Source organism: Scyliorhinus canicula, chromosome 7, assembly GCF_902713615.1.
Source record: "Scyliorhinus canicula chromosome 7, sScyCan1.1, whole genome shotgun sequence".
In the NCBI taxonomy this organism is placed as follows: Eukaryota; Metazoa; Chordata; class Chondrichthyes; order Carcharhiniformes; family Scyliorhinidae; genus Scyliorhinus; species Scyliorhinus canicula.
This window is the reverse complement of record NC_052152.1, coordinates 140,546,886-140,570,058: the sequence shown is the minus strand read 5'-3', so window position 1 is coordinate 140,570,058 and position 23,173 is coordinate 140,546,886. Positions and strand designations below refer to the sequence as shown.

Below are 23,173 nucleotides of genomic sequence, written 5' to 3'. Positions count from 1 at the left end.
CGCTGGCTGGACTTGCATTTATTGCCCATTCGTAATTGCCCTTGAGGGGGCAGTTAAGAGTCGGCCACATATAGGCCAGACCAAATAAGGGTGGCAGATTTCCCCTATAAGCCAGACCAAATAAGGGTGGCAGATTTCCTTCGCTTATCGACATTAGTGAACCAGATGGGTTTTTCAAAAATTGACAATTATTTTCGATTATTAGACTTTTAATTCCAGGGTTTTTAAATTCACTTCAGGGGCGGCATTCTCCCCTACCCGGCAGGACGGGGGGTCCCGGCGTAGGGGAGTGGCACCTTTGGGGGCTAGGCCCACTCCGGAGTGGTTGGCACCATGACTGGCGCCAAAACCGGCACCAGTGGCCTTTAAGGCCCGCCGCCCGGCGCCGGGGCTGGCCGAAAGGCCTTCGCCGGTTCACACATGCGCCGGTGGTGACGTCAGCGTCAGCTGCCACTGACGTCACCACCGGCGCATGCACGCTGGGGGATTCTCTTCCACTTCCGCCATGGCGGAGGCCGTGGTGGCGGCGGAGGAGAGAGTGCCCCCATGGCATTGGCCCGCCTGCGGATCGGGGGCCCCGATCGCGGGCCTGGCCACTGTGGGGGCACCCCCCCGGGGTCTCAGCACCCCGCGCCCACCCCAGGACTGTCTGATCGCCCTGCGCCCACCCCCCTGCCTGTCAGCGGCGGGACTTCTGCCCATCGCGGGCCGGAGAATCGCCACAGGGGCCTCGCCGATCGGCGCGGCATTCACGCTGATCGATGGGGCGTGATTCCCACCCTCGCCAATTCCCGGGTGGCGGAGAATCTCTGCCACTGCTGGGGGTCGGAGAATTTCGCCCCAGATTTCACCACCTGCTGTGGTGGGATTTGAACCTGGGTCACCCGGGCATTATCCTAGGTCTCTGGATTTCTAGTCCAGTGATAATACCAGCATGCCACCACTTCTCCCTAAAGGAAGATTAAGATTATCAGGCCCAGGAGATTTACCGCCTTCAATCCCATTCATTCCCCAAAACCATTTTTTTACTAATCCTAATTTCCTTCAGCTCCTCACTGAAACTTGTACAGTACATTATTCACGTCTTCCTTTGTGAAGACAGAAGCAAAGTACGAATTTAGTTCCTCAACCATTGTTTTGTTCCTCAGTTATGAATTCCCTCGTTTCTCCTCCGCCAGTTCCGCCAACTCCAGCATGATGCCACCACCAAAGAAATCTTCTTCTCACTCCCCCATTATTCCCTAACCACTGTCACCCTTCACCCCCACCCCACCTGGGCCATCTGTTCCCTGTTCCTAGTTGTCCTTTGATACACTGCTTATCTATGTTCTGCCATTTACAAATTCTGATTTGTTAATGTGCCACTATCAGCACCCTTCTTAGCCTTGATCACCACCTTGTACATTCCCATTGTCTTTCTGTCCACGCCACCTTTGTCAATCTCCACCTATCGCTGGCCCTCTATTTGGCCCCACGCCGCCATGCTCACCCGCCCGCCCACACAACAGTATAAATTTAATCCTTGTTCCAATTCTCTCTATCTTTGACAAAGATTCATCCAGACCCAAAAGTTTAGTTCCCTCTCTCGCCACAGATGGTGTCAGTAATGCTGTGATTGTCTGTTATTTTCTGTTTTTGTTTTAATTTACATAGATAGAACAGTACAGCACAGAACAGGCCCTTCGGCCCTTGATGTTGTGCCGAGCAATGATCACCCCACTCAAACTCACGTATCCACCCTATACCCGTAATCCAACAACTCCCCCTTAACCTTACTTTTTAGGACACTACGGGCAATTTAGCATGGCCAATCCACCTAACCCGCACATCTTTGGACTATGGGAGGAAACCGGAGCACCCGGAGGAAACCCACGCACACACGGGGAGGATGTGCAGACTCCGCACAGACAGTGACCCAGCCGGGAACCGAACCTGGGACCCTGGAGCTGTGAAGCATTGATGCTAACCACTATGCTACCGTGCTGCCTCATTTTAACTTCTTGTCCATTTTTTTCCCCTCAGGGTAGTGTCCAAGGCCCAATTATCTTCAGCTATTTCATCAATGACCTTCCCTCCAGAGTCAGAGATGGGGATGTTTGCTACGATTACACAATGTTCCACACCATTCATGACTCTCCAGATACTGAAGCTGTCCAAGCCCATTTGCAGCAATACCTGGATAACATTCAGCCATGGACTGATGAATAGTGGAATAACCTTTACAAGACCCAGGGGGACTCCTCAATTGATCTCCCTGTGGGATTCATGGAGTCCCCGCTAGTGGGAGGAGTCCTGCCCAGCTGGGGCTCGTAAATCAGCCATATAAAAGCCAGCCTGGACTGGGAACTGGGTGATTGTTAGTCCCGGTTGGTTGCTTTGAACTACCTGTGGCTGTTCTTCTAGTGGCATTGAGGCTAGATCGGGGATGGGGTGTGGGAGGTGGGGGGGTGGGGGGGCGTGTATTGTGACAGGGAGTGTCTTTTTCGCACAGAACACCGAAAGGTCTCTGGCAGTGCCCCATCTCTGATTGTCACATCCTCCGAGAGCACTGAGGATTCTGTGTCCATATCTGATGCCGAGTCATCCACATCTTGCTAGCCTGGGCATCGATCCCTGGTGGGAAGCACTTCCTGACTAAATGATGGAAGACAGGGTGGTCCCGGTACAGATTCATCTGGCACAGCTTCCAATGGGATTGGCTCCCAGCTCTTGTGGTGGCCCACGTGCTTTCACATGGTCCACTCTCTAGTCCTGACTATGGATGAAACTGGCCCCATTCTCTCCACTATAGTCTCTGGGATGGCACCATTGGGTACCATCCCCAAATTCCGAATGTGAACAGCGTCCCCTGGTTTAAAACCTCTGTCACCTGTTTGGTGATTATGATACCTCTTCTGGAGGTCCTACTCCCTTTACACCTTTCTGCCATGACTCGGGAACGTTAAACTCAGGCAGGTCCGGAGGTGTTGGCCCATCAGTAATTCTGCCATCGTTTCTCCAGTTGTGATGTTCGGCATCATTCGGTAATTGAAAAAAAACATGCCAGCTTTGTTTCAGTGTCACCTGCAGTCTGTTTCTTCATGCCCTGTTTAAATGTCTGTGCTTCCTGCTCAGCAGACCATTGGAGGATGGATGGTATGGGGCAGTCTGGAAGTGTTTCACCCCATTGACACGCATAAACACCTCAAATTCCTCGCTGTTAAAGGGGGTCCCATTGCCCGTGACCAAGCACCTCTGGGGCACTAAAGGATTGGCTCAACTTCTCCATGGTAATTTGCGAGGTGATGCAAGACATTTGGGGCAGGTCTGTCCACTTTGAGTGGGCATGTATAAGAAGTAGAATCATTGACCCCCCATGAAAGGCCTGGCGAAGTCGGCATGCAGGCGCACCTAGAGGCATCACTGTAAAATCCCAAGGGTGTCGTGAGGCTGACAGAGGGAGCTTCTGGTGTTCCTGGCAAGTCATACACTGCTGTACTATTTGCTTGATCTCACCCTCGAGCCCTGGCGACAACACACAACTTCTTGCGAGCATCTTCATTTTGGAAACACTTGGGTTTCCATTATGCAAATCACCTACCTGGCCGCAGCATGACTATGTGGGTTCCCCACAGAATGACGCCGTACTCCACACTGAGCTTCTGCTGTTTTGCCCGATAGGCCTGCAGTTCCTCTGGGAGTTTTCCTTGCAGCCCACCATATCGGATGACCTGGTGCAAGTTCGCAACATAGGGACCCATTGGGCCCACATGCGGCTGTCACAGGTAGGGTGCCCATAAAATTCAATGACTTCATCGGCTACTGGCGGGGACCAGGGGTTTACAGGCAGCAGGAGTCACCTGTGGGCGGCCGCATGTGCAACCCATGCACCTGGACGATGTTTAAAAGTATATTCACAAACCGTCAACAGCAGTGCCCATCGTTGGATTCTGGCTGAAGCTTTTGATGGTATCATCTTGTCTTCCTTTAAAGAGGTCAACTAAAGGCTTGGGCTGCGTGATCACCTTGAAATTACCCATAGACATACTGGTGGAATTTCTGTACTGTGAATATCATGGGCAGTCCTTCCTTCTTAATTTGCACATTGCAGCGCTCTGCGACGGCCAGGGTTCTGAATGAGTAAGCTGTTCGGTCTCATCTTCCTGCCGGTGGAACAACACTGCCGTAATGCCAAATGGAGAAGGGTCACATGTGATGACAAGTGGCTTTGAGAGATCATATTGTGTCAACAGCTTGAACAACAATTGCCGCTTCACTCTGGCAAATGCTTCCCCCTGCGGCACTTTCCATGCCCACTTCTTAGGTGGATTGGCCATGCTAAATTGCCCGTAGTGTCCTAATAAAAAAGTAAGGTTAAGGGGGGGGGGTTGTTGGGTTATGGGTATAGGGTGGATACGTGGGTTTGAGTGGGGAGATCATGGCTCGGCACAACATTGAGGGCCGAAGGGCCTGTTCTGTGCTGTACTGTTCTATGTTCTATGTTCAGGTTCTTCTTCAATAGCGGGTGCAGGGGTGCCAACAAGGTGGCGAGGTTTGGGATGAACTTCCCCTAATAATTGACAAGTCCGAAAAACGACCTCAGCTCCGTCGCCTTCTCAGATGTCGGCACTCCCTTGATAGCCCGGATTTATTTCTCCACGGGGTGCAACCTGTCATTATCGACGCAATATCCAAGGTATGTGGCCTCTTTCGCCTGGAAGATGCACTTTCCCCTCTTCAGGCAGACATCCTCTTCGGAGTACCATCGCAGGACCTTTTCCAGGGTGTCCAGGTGCTCTTCTAGGTGGCTCCTGTAAAGAGCACATTGTCCAGGTAGACAGCCATCCTGGGAAGCTATTGGAGGATGTTTTCCATTCCCTGCTGGAAAATCACACACACTGACAACACCCCGAATGGAAGCCTCTTATGTACAAACTGGTGTGGTGTTGATGCTGAAATATTTCCTTGATGCTGCGTCCAACTCCAACTGAAGGTAAACATGGCTCATATCAAACTCGGAGCGGCTGCAGGACATTCTGGGGGGGGGGGGGGGAGGGTGAACAGCCAGCTGTCGTGGTGCACATAGGCACCAACGATATAGGTAAAAAACGGGATGAGGTCCTACAAGCGGAATTCAGGGAGTTAGGAGTTAAACTAAAAAGTAGGACCTCAAAGGTAGTTATCTCAGGATTGCTACCAGTGCCACGAGCTAGTCAGAGTAGGAATGTCAGGATAGATAGGATGAATGCGTGGCTCGAGAGATGGTGCAAGAGGGAGGGATTCAAATTCCTGGGGCATTGGGACCGGTTCTGGGGGAGGTGGGACCAGTACAAACCGGACGGTCTGCACTTGGGCAGGACTGGAACCGATGTCCTAGGGGGGGTGTTTTCTAGAGCTGTTGGGGAGGGTTTAAACTAATGTGGCAGGGGGATGGGAACCAATGCTGGAAGTTGGAAGGTAGTAAAACAGGGACAGAAACAAAAGGAAGTAAGGGGAAAAGTGCAAGGCAGAGAAGACATAGTCAGAAATCCATAAGGGCGACAGTACAAGGTACAGTGACTGAGGGGAGCACAGTGAATAGGCCCAGTAATAACAAAAGGAATAAAACTGGAGATGTTAAGATTCAAAACAGAGGTAAAAAAACCAACATAAGTGTACTTTACCTGAATGCTCGTAGTATTCGGAATAAAGTAAATGAGTTGGTGGCACAAATCATCGTAAATGACTATGATTTAGTGGCCATTACTGAAACATGGTTAAAGGATGGTCACGACTGGGAGTTAAATATCCGAGGGTATCAAACTATTCGGAAGGACAGAGTGGATGGTAAGGGAGGTGGTGTTGCTCTGTTATTTAAGGATGACATCCGGGCAATAGTAAGGGATGACATCGGTGCTATGGAGAATAAGGTTGAATCCATTTGGGTGGAAATCAGGAATAGTAAGGCGAAAAAGTCACTGATAGGAGTAGTCTATCGGCCACCAAATAGTAACGAGATGGTGGGGCAGGCAATAAACAAAGAAATAACTGATGCATGTAGAAATGGTACAGCAGTTATCATGGGGGATTTTAATCTACATGTCGATTGGTTTAACCAGGTCGGTCAAGGCAACCGTGAGGAGGAGTTTATAGAATGTATCCGCAATAGTTTCCTAGAACAGTATGTAATGGAACCTACGAGGGAACAAGCGGTCCTAGATCTTGTCCTGTGTAATGAGACAGGATTGATTCATGATCTCATAGTTAGGGATCCTCTCGGAAGGAGCGATCACAATATGGTGGAATTTAAAATACAGATGGAGGGTGAGAAAGTAAAATCAAATACTAGTGTTTTGTGTTTAAACAAAGGAGATTACAAGGGGATGAGAGAAGAACTAGCTAAGGTAGACTGGGAGCTAAGACTTTATGGTGGAACAGTTGAGGAACAGTGGAGAACCTTCCAAGCGATTTTTCACAGTGCTCAGCAAAGGTTTATACCAACAAAAAGGAAGGACGGAAGAAAGAGGGAAAATCGACCGTGGATATCTAAGGAAATAAGGGAGAGTATCAAATTGAAGGAAAAAGCATATAAAGTGGCAAAGATTGCTGGGAGATTAGAGGACTGGGAAATCTTTAGGGGGCAACAGAAAGCTACTAAAAAAGCTATAAAGAAGAGTAAGATAGAGTATGAGAGTAAACTTGGTCAGAATATAAAAACAGACAGTAAAAGTTTTTACAAATATATAAGACAAAAAAGAGTGGCTAAGGTAAATATTGGTCCTTTAGAGGATGAGAAGGGAGTTTTAATAATGGGAAATGAGGAAATGGCTGAGGAACTGAACAGGTTTTTTGGGTCGGTCTTCACAGTGGAAGACACAAATAACATGCCAGCGACTGATAGAAATGAGGCTATGACAGGTGAGGACCTTGAGAGGATTGTTATCACTAAGGAGGGAGTGATGGGCAAGCTAATGGGGCTAAAGGTAGACAAGTCTCCTGGCCCTGATGGAATGCATCCCAGAGTGCTAAAAGAGATGGCTAGGGAAATTGCAGATGCACTAGTGATAATTTACCGAAATTCACTAGACTCTGGGGTGGTCCCGGTGGATTGGAAATTAGCAAACGTGATGCCACTGTTTAAAAAAGGAGGTAGGCAGAAAGCAGGAAATTATAGGCCAGTGAGTTTAACTTCGGTAATAGGGAAGATGCTGGAATCTATCATCAAGGAAGAAATTGCGAGGCATCTGGATAGAAATTGTCCCATTGGGCAGACGCAGCATGGGTTCGTTAAAGGCAGGTCATGCCTAACTAATTTAGTGGAATTTTTTGAGGACATTACCAGTGCAGTAGATAACGGGGAGCCGATGGATGTGGTATATCTGGATTTCCAGAAAGCCTTTGATAAGGTGCCACACAAAAGGTTGCTGCATAAGATAAAGATGCATGGCATTAAGGGTAAAGTAGTAGCATGGATAGAGGATTGGTTAATTAATAGAAAGCAAAGAGTTGGGATAAATGGGTGTTTCTCTGGTTGGCAATCAGTAGCTAGTGGTGTCCCTCAGGGATCCGTGTTGGGCCCACAATTGTTCACAATTTACATAGATGATTTGGAGTTGGGGACCAAGGGCAATGTGTCCAAGTTTGCAAATGACACTAAGATGAGTGGTAAAGCAAAAAGTGCAGAGGATACTGGAAGTCTGCAGAGGGATTTGGATAGGTTAAGTGAATGGGCTAGGGTCTGGCAGATGGAATACAATGTTGACAAATGTGAGGTTATCCATTTTGGTAGGAATAACAGCAAACGGGATTATTATTTAAACGATAAAATATTAAAGCATGCCGCTGTTCAGAGAGACTTGGGTGTGCTAGTGCATGAGTCACAGAAGGTTGGTTTACAAGTGCAACAGGTGATTAAGAAGGCAAATGGAATTTTGTCCTTCATTGCTAGAGGGATGGAGTTTAAGACGAGGGAGGTTATGTTGCAATTGTATAAGGTGTTAGTGCGGCCACACCTGGAGTATTGTGTTCAGTTTTGGTCTCCTTACTTGAGAAAGGACGTACTGGTGCTGGAGGGTGTGCAGAGGAGATTCACTAGGTTAATCCCAGAGCTGAAGGGGTTGGATTATGAGGAGAGGTTGAGTAGACTGGGACTGTACTCGTTGGAATTTAGAAGGATGAGGGGGGATCTTATAGAAACATTTAAAATTATGAAGGGAATAGATAGGATAGATGCGGGCAGGTTGTTTCCACTGGTGGGTGACAGCAGAACTAGGGGGCATAGCCTCAAAATAAGGGGAAGTAGATTTAGGACTGAGTTTAGGAGGAACTTCTTCACCCAAATGGTTGTGAATCTATGGAATTCCTTGCCCAGTGAAGCAGTTGTGGCTCCTTCATTACATGTTTTTAAGGTAAAGGTAGATAGTTTTTTGAAGAATAAAAGGATTAAGGGTTATGGTGTTCGGGCCGGAAAGTGGAGCTGAGTCCACAAAAGATCAGCCATGATCTAATTGAATGGCGGAGCAGGCTCGAGGGGCCAGATGGCCTACTCCTGCTCCTAGTTCCTATGTTCCTATGTTCCTATGTTCACCAAATATGTGTACAGGTCTTCTATGCGTGGCATGGGGAACCGGTCCAACAGTGAGGCCCTGTTTACTGACATTTTATAATCCACACAGGTGGATGAGCTTGTTCGACTGAAACACAGGGACCATTGGCGCTTCCCACTTTGCGACCTGGACTGGCCGTATGATGCCCAAGTTCTCCAGTCACCTTTGTAAGCAGGGCATATGGGACCGGCCAGACCCTGAAATATTTGGGCTGGGCCTGTGGGTCAACGTAAATTTTTGCTTTGGTCCCCTTTATTTTTCCCAGACCCTCCTGGAAAACCTCCAGCTACTTTCCGAGGAATTCATACAGACCACCAATAGCCATACGGAAAATCTGTTGCCAGTGCTGACAGAATCTTTGTCACCAATCACAGCCGGGGAGATTGGGCTCATGTCCCTGAGCTCCATGGCCGCGAGCAGTGAGACCTTGGTTGAGACGAGAGCAGGCCTCCAGGACTGGTAGTGCCAGGTGACAGGGGAGCCCACAGAGCTCGCTCCAGCCACATGCCCGTCTCAAAGAATAGCCCGGAGCCGTCGGGCACCCCGAGGGAGGAGGTGGTGACAGAACCTGTGTCGATGAGTCACGTAAGGTGATGCCGGAACACCGCAGAGTTTGCGACTCCCCCCCCTCCTTTCTTCCCTGCCACATCCAATGGGCACCACGATACCTGGGAACCCGAGAGACTGCCAGGCCCATCCAGGCCTGGTCACTCCAGAGGACGGATGCCAAAAGGATGGCATGGTGGTACAATGGTTAGCACTGCTGTCTCACAGCACCAGGGACCTGGGTTTGATCTTGGGTGATTGTTTGGAGTTTGCACATTCTCCCTGTGTCTGTATGGGTTTCCTCTGGGTGCGCCGGTTTCTTCCCACAGTCCAAAAATGTGCAGGTTAGGTGGATTACTCCTTTGGATGTGGTTGCAGAAATTGGATAGATGATTGGGCCTAGGTAGGGCGGTCTTTAAAATGGTCAGTGCAGACTCGATGGCTGAATGGCCTCTTTCTGCATTATTACGATTCTATGATTCAAAGGGGACCCAGGTCACAGGGCAGGAATTGCAGCAGGCCGTTTTCACCCCTGATGTACCGCCTGGGGATCCACCTAGACGTAGGGTTAGGGCTTGTAAGGTCCAAAAGGTAGACAGCAGTAATTTGGCATGGGTACAGCACACAGAATAGTGCTAGGGGCGAAGGCACAAACCTGTAGATACATATTCATCTGTTCACCATAAACACCTGTTAACAACCGTTTGAACCTGCCTCAGTGCTCTGTCAGAAGCTTTGAGTGATAGGCTGGGCTGGCTGCGGGGGGGGGGGGGGGGGGGGGGGGGCTTGATGGGTGGCCATAGGCCACGGTGGGCAGTCAGTGGGTGTGCAGCAGGATGGCGTCATTATTATTAATGTATTTCAGGCTGTGGCAATGATGGTCTGTGCCTGGACCACGGTCCTGGGGTCACCCTGATGCCACGGCCTATCCCCTGGTCACTGCCACTACTGCCCCTGGCCTTGGCAGACGCCCTCCCATCCAAGCCAGCCATGCCAGCGGTAGAACCTGCAGCCCACTGTCACACCTCTGGGAACATGTCCTACCTCAACTCTCTCCCTCAGCAGCCACTGTGCCTGTTTCCCAATTTTTAAAACCACAAGTGAACCTCACCATCGGTAATTGCTCCTGGCGGAGGTGGACCTTCGCGGGAGACCTGGAGAATACCGGGATGGGCCTGTTAATGAAAAGCCAATCGCGTTTACTGTGCGTGCGGCATAGAATGCATTCACGCCGCTGTCCACACACCAGAGCATGGCATTCTGTCGGAACCTGGTGCCAACCTCGATTTCCACTGACGCTGAATTCTATACCCAGTTGTATTTCCCGATTCTGGTGTTGAGCCGATGGAGAAACCCACCCAACGTATTTTCATATTTTAAAAGCTGAAATATTTTCATTGTGGTTTTAATTGCCATAAAATATTACTTTATGCACACAATAGGGATCCTATGAAATGTTGATGTCTACTTCTATGTTAACTCTGTCTTACCTTTAATCAGCGTAAATTATACGTTAACTTAAACTGTACATTGTCGGAATAGCCATAACATTTATAATTAATTATAATCCCTGCTATCTGAACCCTCGAACCCTTCATTACTTACCAGCTAGTTATTAGGAATAGCATCTCCTCAAGGAAAACAAATTTTCTAATGGGCCTCTGTGAGAAGATTAAATTTGCCTCCATGCTTGAGTAGAGACTTCATTGCAGTTAAAAATTTATGCCTCAAATGCAATGATATCATAATGAAAATGTGATGTCATCAGGTAGTTCCCCCTCATTTGCTTGAACTAAAAAACTACAATAATCACAACTAAAATACTCTGTTATAAAAGTGTATATTGTGTCCAAAACAGCTCATGCATGACAATACTCATAAGTCATCTGTGACTCAGGTAGATCAACACCTGATAAAATTAATTTAAAGAATAACAGCATGAAATATAATGAGGTTCAATTCTTCCTTCTCATTAGACCCTTGGTTCCCTCAGTTTTCTGGGGAAAGATTTGTGTTTTCTCCGTGAAGACTGAACTAAAGCAATTGATTAATTGTTCTGCTATTTCTTTGTTTTCTATTATAAATTCTCCCATTTTGGACTGTACATTTGCCTTCACTCATTTTTTTTTTTACATACTTACAGTCCACTTTTATCTTCCTTGCAAGTTCATTCTAATACTCTACCCCTCCCCCCCCCCCCCCCCCCCCCAATCTCTTGCTCCTTCCTTACTCAATAGTAAGAGATTGCAGTCAGATTCAACCAGGTGGTTGCATTGTGGACCTGAATTCCACCTGAAAGCCAACTCTTTGCACAATGATAGAACTTTTGAGTCATAGAGACTGTCGACCTGGTGAACTGGAAGGTCAGGCCACTTCAAAAGAAAGCCTGAGCAGATATACCACCTGAATTTCCGGAAATCATTCAGAGAAAGAACGAGAGAGAGAGTTAGATGTCTTGCAATGATGGAGGAACTGATAGGGTGCTGACTCCAAGGTACAAAGAAGTTCTTGCATCACTAATTAACTGACCAATAGAGAGAAATTGGTCTGGGTCAGGATGTATTCACCTTTTGTTGAGGGAGGATAAGAACAATTTGCCATGACATTCTGACACCACTTGGGGTGTCAAAGTTAAGATGGCCAAATTCTACAGCTGCTGCCTCCACCCTCCCCCCACTCTCCCCCCCCCCCCACCCCCCGCCCCGCCTTTCACCGTACATGCATAAAATATAGCAATCGAACATCATCATACCAGTCACTGAAATTGGAAACTATGGTAACCTGACAACAAAAAGGTAGTTGAAACACATTAATCTTGAAGTTAAAGTTCATATTCTTTAATATATAAAACTAACAAAGTTTAAAATGCAAGTCCAAAGATGCGCACGTTAGGTGGATTGGCCATGCTAACTTGCTCCTCTGTGTCCAAAGGTTGGGTGGGCTTATGGGATGGGGCAGGGGAGTGGGCTGCGGTAGGGCGCTCTTTCAGAGGGTCAGTGCAGACTTGATGGGTCAAATGGCCTCCTTCTGCACCATAGGGATTCTATGATTCTATAATATGTACTCAAAGACAGGAGCAGCTGACTAAACATAAAAATAACACTTAAGAACAGAATTAGAACAGTTAAACATAAATATGCACAAGTAACAACAACTAACCACATCACAGCACATAATGATGTCAGCAATGGATTTAAATAAGATGCATAATAACGCTTCTCTCCCCCCCCCCCCCCCCCTTCCCCCCGGCCCCCTAAATTGTATCCCCTTAAAGACAGGAATACAATGTGACTGATGCCACAATTTTACATCTGTCTTTCAGCAGCTTTGCAACTTTCCTGTGCTGCACTTTTCTTTGTTCTTTGTTCCTTTATACTGTGATTGTCACAGTACTACTGGTGTGTCCATGAACTCTGGTAATGCTTGATTTAGTTCAACTGAACTTGTTGGTACAGGAATAGGTTGACTATCTGTGCATGAGTGTCCCTCTCCTAAAGTAGAGTCCATTGGAAGTCCTGGTACAACAGGAATTGCTTCTTGCTAGATTTCCATAGCCGCATTTTCTTCTATTGCGTCATCCCAAACTTTAGCTATCATGGTGTAGACAAATATGATTTTGGTGCCTGCGAGTGGCTCTTCCATTGTTCAATTTCAGTACCGAAGATACTGGACCGCTTTGGTTAAGAATAACTCCAGGTAGCCAACAGTGATTACTGCCAAAATTCCCCATTTTGGTTAAATCCTTCATGACTACAATAACTTTTCCGCAAACATTTTCATTAGCGAGTGGCATTGAGTCCATCCTCCATGTAAGTCCCTGGGATTGACCTACTCTCAGTCTAATGTCCATCAAATGTGGAGTGTGATCAGAGACCACAATTGCCCCATATTTCATTTAAATTATTTCTGGGGAATTGAATTATTCATTATTAAAAAATCTATACATGAATATACCTGATGTACATGGGAGAAAAATTCTTTCCTTCCTGGATTTTGAAATCTCCAAGATTCTACTTCCCATCTTGTCCTTAAATATCCCCAGTTCCTTTGCCATTCCCAATTTTAGTAATGTTTTTGGGCAAGGCCGGTCTAGTTGGTAAATTTTAATAAATTTCCCAACATCCCAATTCGGCTATTAAATGCTTAGCAGCACTATCGGGACCTTTCTGGGATTCCACTAATCATTATAAATCAACAATCTGGACCTTGCAATTCCTTGGTCAGTACAAATGACACCTTGTTGCCAAATAAAATAGCAGCTCCCTTGATTTACAATTAAATCCAAAATGAAATGCCTGTCCAAACCATTCCACTTCTGACCTAACCTGGGCCGGGATTCTCCCCTACCTGGTGGGGCGGGGGAACCCGGCGTAGTGGAATAGCGCCAACCACTCCGGCGCCGGGCCTCCCCAAAGGTGCGGAATTCTCCAGAGTGATTGGCGCCAAGCCGACTGGCGCCAAAACCGGTGCCAATGGCCTTTGACGCCCGACGCCCTGCATCGGGGCTGGCCGAAAGGCCTTCGCAGGTTCACGCATGCGCTGGTGCGTCAGCGGCCGCTGACGTCACCACCGGCACATGCGCGGTAGGGGGCTTCTCTTCCGCCTCCGCCATGGTGGAGGCCGTGGTGGTGGCGAAAGAAAAAAGTGCCCCCACGGCACTGACCTGCCCGCCGATCGGTGGGCCCCGATTGCAGGCCAGGCCACCGTGGGGGCACCCCCCCGGGTCCGATCGCCCCGCGCCCCCCCCAGGGCCTCGGGGGCCCGCTTGCACCGCCAATCCCGCCGCCACCAGAGGTGGTTGAAATGACGTCGCCGGGATTGGCCTCTCAGCGGCGGGACTTCGACCCATCGCGGGCCGGAGAATCGCCGCGATTCCCGCCCCCGCCAATTCCCGGGTGGCGGAGAATTCCGGCCACGGCGGGGGCGGGATTTATGCCGGCCCCGGGCGATTCTCCGACCCTGCGGGGGGGTCAGAGAATTTCGCGCCTGATCTGTAATCGTCATATGTGTCTCCTGGAGAAATCTTACTCCCGCTTTCAAGCTATTTAAATATGTGAATACTCTGGAACATTTCACCGGTCCATTTAAACCAGGGGTGGGCAAACTTTTCCGTGCAAGGGCCACATTCAGAAATTCACAATTTTAAAGGGCCGCATAGTATATTAAGTAAAATAATTACTTCACCCGGTTATGATTCTGGGCGCCTCATATAGAACATAGAACAGTACAGCACAGAACAGGCCCTTCGGCTCTCGACGTGCCGAGCAATGATCACCCTACTCAAGTCAACATATCTACCCTATACCAGTAAGTAACCCAACAGCCCCCCCCCCCATTAACCTTAAAAAAATAATTTAAAATTTTAAAAAAAATTTTTTTTTTTTTAAATGACTTGGTGGGCCGCATAAAGACCTTTGGCGGGCCGCATGCAGCCCGCGGGCCGTAGTTTGCCCACCCCTGGTTTAAACAGTGTACATTCTAGGTCACTATTCTAAATGGGGGCTTCCAGACATTGAAGTCCCCCACCCAAAGTATATTCTGCATCCTTGCCACTCTCAATGCTTCCTCAAAGTAGTGTACAACATGGAGGAGTAATGGTTATTAGCTATTGGTGGAAGGTATGCGGTAATCAGCAGGAGGTTTCCTTGCCCATGTTTAACCTGAAGCCATGAAACGTCATGGGGTCAAAAGTCAATGTTGAGAACTCCCAGGCTGGCTGTCTGCCAACTGTATACCATGCGCCGCCACCTCTGCTGGGTCTGTATTACCGGTGAGACAGGACATACCCAGAAATAGTGACAGTGGTGTCTCAGACATTGTCTGTAAGATATGATTCTGTGAGTGTGATTATGTCAGGCTGTTGCTTAACTAGTCCGTGAAACAGCTCTCCCACTGAAGAGCCTCAATTGGCTTCTGGACAGAAAGGCCGATCTTGACATTTTTGCCCTGGATTAAATGGGGGGAGTTAGCAAAGAAATTTTGTCTCCACCCCACATCTTTCCACCGCATTTTACACGCAATCACCATGTTTCAGCTCTATTACAGGGGAGCATTAAATTCATCTCACTGTCTCTCAATCACCTTGCTATGCCTGCTTCCTTCAGAGGGTGGTGAACTTGTGGAACTCGGTGCCCCATAGTGCAATGGAATGAAAATCGCTTATTGTCACAAGTAGGCTTCAGAACTGTGAAAAGTCCCTAGTTGCCACATTCCGGTGCCTGTGAGTCATTAAATGGTTTCAAGAGATAGATATATTTTCGATAAAAAATGGTTAAAGGGATACGGCCAACAGGTGGGGAGATGGACTTGACTCCACGAAGAGATCAGCCATGATCTGACTGAATGGCAGACCAGTCTCGAAGGGCTGAATTGCCTACTTCTGCTCCTAATTCCAATGTTCCTACATTCATGTTCACCCATCCCAGCCCACCCAAAATCCTAAATATATTGTCTTCTACTCTGGTAGCATGTCTAGTGATATATTAATTGGGAGGGGGGTGGGGGGGGAGCATTAGCATTGCTATGTGCCACGCCTACTGAGCCTACCACTCACAAACGACGGGTCTTATTGCGGGAGAAGGATTATGCCGTGACAGCAAGCCAAGTGGTTGGAGGTCAATCATCTTAGCCCCAGGACATCACTGCAGGAGTTCCTCAGGGTAGTGTCCGTGGCTCAAAAACCTTCAGCTGCTTCAACAATGACCACCCTTCCATCATAAGGTCAAAAGTGGGAATGTTAGCAGGTGACTGCACAATGTTGAGCACCATTTGCGACACCTCAGGTAATGAAGTGGTCTGTGTCCAAACGCAGCAAGACTTGGACAATATCCTGGCCTGGGCTGACAAATGTCAAGTTACATTTGTGCCACATAAATGCCAGGCAATGACCATCTCTTACAAGAGAGGATCTAACCATCACCACTTGACAATCAATGACTTTACCATTGCTGAACCCCCCACAGTCAACATCCTGGGGGTTTACATTGGTCAGAAACTGAACTGGCCGAGCCATTCTAATACCGTGGCTACCAGGGCAGGTCAAAGGCTAGGGATCCTATGGTGAGTAACTCACCTCCTGACCCCCAAAGCCTGTCCACCACCTACAAGGCACAAATCAGGAGTGCAATGGATACTCTCCACTTGTCTGGGTGAGTGCAACTGTAACAACACTCAAGAAACTCAACACCATCCAGGAAAAAGCACTGCGCTTGAATGCTCCCCTTTCCACAAACATTCAAACCCTCCACCACTGATGAACAGTGGCAGCTGTGTGTACCATCTACAAGATGCACTGCAGTAACTCGCCAAGGTTCCATAGATTCCATAGACAGCACCTTCCAAACCCACAACCACTACCATCTAGAAGGACAAGAGCAGCAGATACATAGGAACCCCACCACCTGAGGTTTTCCTCCAAGTCACTCACCACACTGACTTGGAAATATAACGCCGTTTTTTCACTGTCATTGGGGCAACATCCTGGAGCTTCCTCCCTAACAGCACAGTGGGTGTACCTGCTCCTCAAGGCCTGCAGCGGTTCAAGGAGGCAACTCACCACCACTTCCTGAAGGGCAACTAAGGATGGGCAATAAATACTGGCCTAACCACTGATGCCCACATCCCGTAAATGAATAAAAAACAAATTTGACTCATTCAGGCCAATCAGGAAATAATAACATGCTGTGGGTTGTGGCTCAGAATGGGTTAATAAACAGAAATTTCAGTGAGAAAGGTGTGCATCAGGGTTGAGAGTGAAGTTTGTGGAGCCTGCATTCCAGAGAAGCTGAAGACCCACAGAGTTTATGGAGAGAATGGAAGCCGATAGTCACCTTGAGCCCAACAGTGAGCCGGAACGCAAAAGCCGTAGCAAGCCCACCAATTCACTGCCCTACTTTGTGAAGTATAGCTTAAGTAAAGTTTCCTGAGTTACTTCGCTGGACTGCCTTTTTTTGCCTTTTTTGGTTAAGTCTCAAATTAATTAAATTGAACTTAAGTTCAAATAATACCTAGAACTTGCACTATGTTTACCCTGTTTGTTAGTTACTTTCCAAGTCACTGGAAGATTTGCAGAATGTTTTCTTTGAAGGGTAGGTTCTGTGGGAATATTGCCTCCATTTGTGGCATCATAGAATCTCTACAGTCCTGAAGGAGGTCATACAGCCCATTGAATCTGCACCAACCCTCTGAAAGAGCACCCAATTTAGGTCTACTCCCCTTAACCCCACCTAATCTTTGAACAATAAGCGGCAATTTGGCATAGCCAATCCACCTAACCTGCACATCTTTGGACTATGGGAGGAAGCCGGAGTACCTGGAGAAAACCCATGTACACAGGTAAAACGTACAAACTCCACACGGTCACCCAAGGCCAGAATTGAACCCGGAATTGAAATCCTGAATATCATAGAAAGGGTTATTGGTATGATCATGTTAATTCTGCAATTAGTTGGGAATGGTTTCCTGGAGATTAGGTTCATTTGATAATTCTGATACTTTGCATGTTTTGGAAAGCAATATGGAGAGGAATTTTCTTGAATTTGGGATGAAACATATTGTTCACCTTTGAGTGGGTGTTTAAGATATCCTGGTCACTTTCATTGTGGAATTCACTGATATCTTGTCGCTTAGAATTGAATTTGAATTAATCTAGTGAATTTTGTGATTGAGTTTTTAGGGGAATTTAAAGGGGAATTTGTCTATCTATTAATCCTAATAATAATCTTTACATTTGTCACAAGTAGGCTTGCATCAACACTGCAATGAAGTTACTGTGAAAAGCCCCTAGTCGCCACACTCCAGCGCCTGTTCGGGTACACTGCGGGAGAATTCAGAATGTCCAATTCACCTAACAAGCACTTCTTTCAGGACTTGTGGGAGGAAACCAGAGCACCCGGAGAAAGTCCACGCAGGCACCATGAGAACGTGTAGATTCCGCACAGACAGTGACCCAAGCCAGGAATCTAACCAGGGTCCCTGGCGTTCTAAAGCAACAATGCTAACCACTGTGCTACTGTGCCACGACTAGATACCAAGCAGAAGATCCCGCTGCTGGTCAATGGTGGTCCACCTCTCACCACCAAGAAAAATGACACGGGGTGCCAGAGAATCTCATCCATTATTGGAACATACCGCTGCTCTCTGGGTGGATACTGGGAGGCATGGTTGCACTGCAGCCTCACAGCACCAGAGACCCGGGTTCAATTCCGGTCTCGGGTGACTGTGTGGAGTTTCCCCTTTCTCCCCGTGTCTGCGTGAGTTCCCTTTGGGTGCTCCAGTTTCCTCCTACAGTCCAAAGATGTGTATCTTAGGTGGACTGGCCATGCTAAATTGTCCCTCAGTGTCAAAAAGGTCAGGTGGGACACTGGGTTTAAGTAGGGTGCTCTTTCCAGGGGCTGGTGCAAACTCGAAGGGCTGACTGGCCTCCTTCTGCCCTGTAAATTCTATGCTTCTATGACATTTTCCAGCTGTTCAAGCTGGCGGGATCTTCCAGCCTCTCCAATGGTGCACCCCTGCTTGCAGTTTCCCCATGACGTGTGGTGGATTTAATGAGAAATTCATTGACATCAGCAGGACAAGCTGCTGGTCAATGGCATTCCACTTTTTACCACCAAGAAGCACGACATGGGGTGGCCGGAGAATCTCACCCATTATTGGAACATACTACTGTTCTCAGGGTGGTTAGCCAAGAAATCTTGCTGGTTTTGTATGTTAATTTTGCTGATGTTCAGGTTTCCAGAATATCCTATCCATTTGAAAAGATGAGAGGGTGGAAATAGTTTGAATTGAATATGTGAACTTGAAGATATTGCTTACCTCCTAGATATTAAACCTTCCCTGATTCGTGAATGAGTTTTTAATATCTTGCTGATGCTGTTTTCAGGTTGATGGGAGATCCTCCCTGTTTTTGCATTTAATATTTTGATGCTTTGCTGGTGACAATTGGGTTTGCAGGAAATTTTGCTTATTTTCTGAAGAGAGTTCAAAGATCGTGAGTGTCCTGGTGGGAATTTGGAGATGGTATCAGTTTATTTTGTCCACTATCTTTCATCCTTGAATATTTGAGAAATGCTGTATGGTTTAGTCTGTAGACTGCCTGTCATCCAGAATTGGATATTTTCTGAATATTTCACTTCGGTGGTTGGGAGTTTTTCTGAATCTGGATTTTGTACACTTTCCCTTGGTGGGCAAATTTGAGAGAACACGGGTTCTGTGCAATTGCACTTGAGGGGGTTTCTTGTTCCTTGAAATCCTTGACTCTGTCCAAGGATAAATTTGAGAGGGCGCTTATGGTAGCATGACTTGAATTCAAAGAGTTGTTTCTGTGCTCAGGGACATTTGGCTGGATTTCATTGACTGGGATCTGTGGTCCCAGTCGCGGGTATTTTTGAGTTATTGGTTCAGTCAATGGCTTTGCCGAGGTTGTTTGGTCTTCAGTTACAGGTGACATGTGTGAATCTTGTTTAATGTTGTTTTTATGTAGTACTGGATGTTGTCTGTTTGTGACATCATCGTCCTCTGGGTTTGATGTTGAATTCTCAGAATGTTGCTCAGTTTCAATGTTCCTTAGGTTGATCCGAGTACCACTGATAATGACTCCATGTTGGTCTGAATTACTGAGGCGAAGAGAGGCTGGGTCAATATCTAGTGGGAGGTTAAGTTTGCTATAAAACCCATGAAAGATATTTTTCGTCATTCCTAGTTCATCCCTTGTTGTCACTGACTGATCACCAAAAACAGTCATTCTTCGACTGTTAACTTTTGAATTCACCTTACTCACAGGAATATGTCCAAGGTTTAAACATAGAGTAAACTTCTCCAATGTCTCATTGTGTTCACTGTTTCTTCCAGCATTCTCATGAATGTCAAGTTCATCTCCATTCAAGAAATTGTTTCCATCCATGTTTGATCAACTGTATGGAGATCACAGGTTTCTTCTCTGAAAATAAAAGAGGAGAAGACAACAGATCTTATGTACAACAGATTTGTAAGCATTTTTCCTACATGCTGGGAGGTGTTGATCTATAAAAAACATGTGAAACTGAAACATGCTAAACTGATAACCAACACAATGACAACGTATATTACGATATCACACGAGCAGGAATGGAGGAGCATAATAAATAAAGATGCTATACCACAAAGGATAAGATCAATAACTCTTAAGTGGGTTGGTTATAAGCTCATGAACTGAAAATTACTGGGGCAAGTAAAGTCCCATTGTTGGGAGGCAACCAATAATGGGTTTTCCACCTGCAACTTAGAAACAAGGATCTGGTGTCTCAGGCTGCCTAGAGTTGGATTCCAGCCCTACATCTAAGAACTAATCACAAACAAGTTGATCCTGTATTTGCTGGGAAAATGACATAGATTTTGATGTGCAAGACAATCCTGATGCGTTAGTGACACAGAAAGTTATGGTGAGGAATTGAACCAAGGTGAGTTGTAAATTGCTAAACTCAGGATATTATTATGTACTTTACAGACAATAAAATACACTTGTCGTGCAGCCAACATTATAATTTAGAAAATGAGGCATCCATTGTGCGCACAGCGTGACCCATAAACAGGAATTTGGAATGACATGAATTATTTTTTTCAGTTGCAGTGTCACGGCCTGTTCCAAGACCAGTTCGAAGCCAACAGCAATTAGGGGGAAAAGAGAGAGATGGGAGAAGACAGACAGGAACACACAACTCGGGGGGAAGGGGGGTGGAAGAGAGGAGGGAACTCAGGGGAATTACAGGGAGAAGCACAGGGGGAGGGGGAAGGAACAGCAGCCCCCTCCCCAAACTCACAAGGCAGGCAGCAGAAAAGATAAAGGGAAGGGGGGGACAAGGAGAGAATAGAAGCCAGTGGACAGTACACCCTGAGCTAAAAAGGGGGATACCAAGAAGCGGCCGGGAGGGGGGGGCGGGTGCTATGTGGAGAAGGGAAGTGGGGGGGGGGGGGAGGAGGACACACCTAGACAGACAATATCAATATGTATATAAGAACCACACGTACTCTGAATATTAATCGTAAAATGTTATTGTGTATAAATTGAAAATACCAATAAAAATATTTAAAAAAAAGAAAGCATTGGTCAAGTCACAAAGTTTTTTTTTACGGCCAACCACTGACAAACTCACACATAAAAAATCCTATTCAAATGTATTAGTAATGTGAGACATGGGGCAGTACTGCTGCCTCACAGCATCAAAGTCCTGGGTTTGATTCTATAACTGTCCGAGTGGAGTTTAAACATTCTCCCCGTGTCTGCGTGGATTTCCTCTGGGTCCTCCGGTTTCCTCCCACAGTCCAAAGATTGCAGGGTAGGTGGATTGGTCACGCTAAATTGTCCTCAGTGTCCAAAAAGATTAGGTGGGGTTTTAGGGATAGGGCGGGGGCATGATCCTGGGTGCGATGCTCCTTCAGAGGGTCGGTGCAGACCTGATAGGTTAAATGGCCTCCTTCTGCACTGTAAGGATTCTATGGTTCTATTCTATGCCTTACTTGGGAGGAAAAGGTGACTTTAGACATGAACATTAATTTTATAATTAGAGTTGGCATAAGGAATTTCTTTCAGTAACTGAGTTGCTGCAATCTTTGTCAAAATAATGCCTTGGGAACTTCTACAGCCATTTGAGAGGCAGATGGTGTCTCTGTTTAAAGTTTCATCTCACAAGATGTACTGCAACAGTGAAGCACTCTCACAATAACGGTACTGTGGTAGCCTGGATTACATCCCCAAGTCACTGGAATCAGACTCAACCTTCTGACTCAGAGTTAAGTGTGCTACTGAGGTGTATCTTGGCCCTTGTAGGCAGTCGCTAAAAGAACAACTGGATTATTGCAATTGATTGAGCTATGTTAATCTGACACGGCCTACATGGCAACCAGGGCACGTCAAAGGCTAGGAATCCTACAGCGAGTAACTTACCACCTGACCCTCCAAAACATGTCCACCTTCTACAGGCACAAGTAAGGAGTGTAATGAAATACTCTCCACTTGCCGGGATCAGTGCAGCTCTAATAACACTCAAGAAGCTCGACGCCATCCACGACAAAGCAGCCTGCTTGATTGCTCCTCCTTCCACAAATATTCAAACCTTCCACCAATGACGCACAGTGGCAACAGTGAGTACCATCTACAACATGCACTGTAGTAACTCACTAAGGTTCCTTAGAGAACACCTTCCAAGCCCACGACCACTACCATCCAGAAGGACAAGAGCAGCAAATACCTTGGAACTCCACCACCTGCAGGTTCCCCTCCAAGTCATTCACCACCCTGACTTGGAAATATATCACTGTTCCTCCACTGTCGCTGGGGCAACATCCTGGAACTCCCTCCCTAACAGCACAGTGGATGTACCTACACCTCAAGGATTGCAGAGGTTCAAGAATGCAACTCAACACTACCTTCTGAAGGACAACTAGGGATGGGCAATAAATGCTGGCCTAACCAGCAACGCCCACATCCCGTAAATGAATTTTCAAAAAATGTTCTGCTGTTTGTGATCTCGAATCCTGCAATACATAACGGCATCTAATGGCACCTAGAAAGGCATGCAATTAAACTGAAAATCAATCACTCTGAACAACATTCTGAAATGCCATTTAACACACAGTTTTCAATAAGGTGGCCAACTGCCATCTTTTCAGAGCAACTAAGGATGGGCAATAAATTACAACTTTGCCTATATTTGATACATCCTAATAACAAAAGAAAATAAGCCAATTAGAAAAAATATCTTACCAATGAATGCCACCAACATCATACCCTCTAGTCTACTTTACATCCATAGTTGTGTGGAAATTTCAGTGAATGTTTGTCTCAAATGCTGTGACATCATAATAGCAAAATGATATCACAAAGTAATTTCCTTTCATTAACTTGTGCAAAATACATTGTGTAAAAGCACTCACTAAAAGTTGGATATTTGATAATATGCATGTGATAAATTATGTTGTACCAGGTATTGTTAGAGATAAAAAGAACAGATTACAAATACAGGCTCATCTAAAATAAAACAGACACTGCAAGAAATAGACTACAAACCTGTAAGTATAAGTAAATCGTA

The 23,173-nt window shown here is 46.7% G+C and overlaps 1 protein-coding gene across 2 annotated transcripts in view; it reads right to left on the bottom strand.

The window, feature by feature from the left end:
* Positions 1-22,919, bottom strand: part of LOC119969413 — a 46,758-nt gene extending 23,839 nt beyond the window's left edge. Inside the window, exons 1-2 of one of the 2 annotated variants that reach the window (XM_038803034.1) lie at positions 22,849-22,919; positions 18,924-20,046 (exon numbers count right to left, since the gene is read on the bottom strand). The gene's annotated coding sequence lies outside the window, so the exon portion shown is untranslated. Of the gene's footprint in view, positions 1-10,715; positions 10,805-18,923; positions 20,047-22,848 lie in introns of those variants that run through there. The other variant, XM_038803035.1, reaches the window with a different exon arrangement.
* Between the last annotated feature and the right edge of the window lie 254 nt (positions 22,920-23,173).